We start from the raw sequence: 1,993 nt of genomic DNA, 5'->3' as shown, positions 1-1,993 counted from the left end.
GTCTCCGTCCAATTGTAGCCGAACAGATTATGGGATCCCTTCCTGCATCGCGCATCATTGCATCCTATCCATTTGAAACGACTGGAGTCGATTATTGTGGCCCCTTTCTAGTCACCCAAAAAATCAGAGGGCGAACTCCGATAAAAACCTACATAGCCGTCTTCATATGCTTCACCACCAAGGCGGTACATTTCGAACTGGTGCCCGACTTATCAACGGCAGCGTTCATTGCAGCTCTTAAGCGGTTCATAGCTCGCCGAGGGAAGTGTCGAGCCATCGTGTCCGACAACGCCACCAACTTTGTCGGCGCAAATCGTGAATTGCGTGAACTATTGAAATCCTTCATTGGTCAAGAGCACATAAAGTGCGTTGAACAGTTTTGCAGGAACGAAGGCATAGAGTTGAGGTTCATTCCGCCAAGGTCCCCTCACTTTGGGGGCCTATGGGAAAGCGCGGTGAAGCTTGCGAAGAATCACCTTCATCGTGCTATCGGTTTGCACATTTTATCACACGACGAACTACACACCGTCGTTTGCCAAGCAGAAGCAGTGGTAAACAACCGCCCGTTGACTCCAATTTCCTCGGATCCTAATGATCTTCGGCCACTAACACCAGGTCATTTTTTGGTACATCGAACGTTGACCACTGTACTCGAACCTACGCCAACGTCCGAGACAATTAGCGCTCTGAAACGTTACCAAATCGTATGTACCATACAGCAGCAGTTCTGGCAGCGCTGGCATCAGGACTACTTAAAGGAGCTACAGCGGCGTACAAAGTGGAATACAGCTTTCCCGAACTTATCCGTGAACGACTTGGTGCTCCTGAAGGAAGATACAACGCCCCCGCTCAAATGACCCATCGGTAGAGTCACTAAAGTTATTCCTGGAGACGACAACATGGTGAGAGTAGTGGAAGTTAAAACATCAGATGGCATATACAAACGGGCCATCGCTCGCGTTTGTAAGCTTCCCACCGACACTCCACCTGCTGACGAAATTCATTGAAAGCACAAGCTTTCAAGGGCGGGAGTATGTTCGCGCCCCCCCAACAAAGAAAATCATCGTCGCCTATGCCTACTCAAATTCTTCGCTGTCGCTATGTGCAATAACACTCACATGCACTCTTTGAACATAAATATCGCTTCCAACATTGCATCGCTGGAGCAGCCGCAGCCGCGGCCGCCGCCAACGTCAGCTTCGTCATTGTCTTTGTCTTCGCTGGAGCTCCAATAACGTTTATACTCACCAACTATTTTCGTCACCCACTTCGCAAATTTTTGTCACCTTAGTGCTGCAGCACTAACACCCGATTTACATGATTCAAGTACTTGAAAGCAATTCTTGCTCATTCTCTTTTGTGTTTTCTACTTGCTTTTACACGTTTCAATTCTGTTGAATTCAAGTTTGTGGTTCTTTAAATGGGAAGCAACGAAAATGGCAAAAGCAAAGCAAGAAAGTTGAAACGACTTGACGGTACAGACGCATGTGTACTCGTCCCTTTTCTTCTCACCCCCTCTCTTCCACAAGCGAGCAGAATTGAATTCAATACTTGAACTGTGTAAAAGCAGTCTAACTAAATATACATATTTTTATACATATACGTACATATGTACATGCATACATATTTACATACATACTTAAATAGGCATAGGTAAGAAATGTAAAAGAACAGCTACTGAAAGATCATTCGATTTTGACCTTCATTGCAAACAGTCGTGTAATTGCAGTTGTATAAGAAAGTAAATTAACTTTGATCAAGTTTTAATAAAGTAAATACAGTCCACCCAAGAAACATTTCTGCGTTTTACGTTTTCTGGGTTTTTTGGAGATCAAAATTTGTAGAAAAAGCTCTACAAATCACCAAGGTCCTTCGAGCCGGATTAGGCTCAGATCCACCATCATCAACTTTATGTTTCATCGGGACACGGTACGTAACCTCCAAATGACGTCGTCGGACAACTCATCGGAAGCCGGTTCATCGCTTGCCAGTA

Source organism: Rhagoletis pomonella, unplaced genomic scaffold (assembly GCF_013731165.1).
Source record: "Rhagoletis pomonella isolate Grant_MI unplaced genomic scaffold, Rhpom_1.0 Rhpom_scaffold_05333, whole genome shotgun sequence".
NCBI classification, from domain to species: Eukaryota; Metazoa; Arthropoda; class Insecta; order Diptera; family Tephritidae; genus Rhagoletis; species Rhagoletis pomonella.
This window is presented reverse-complemented; position numbering follows the sequence as displayed.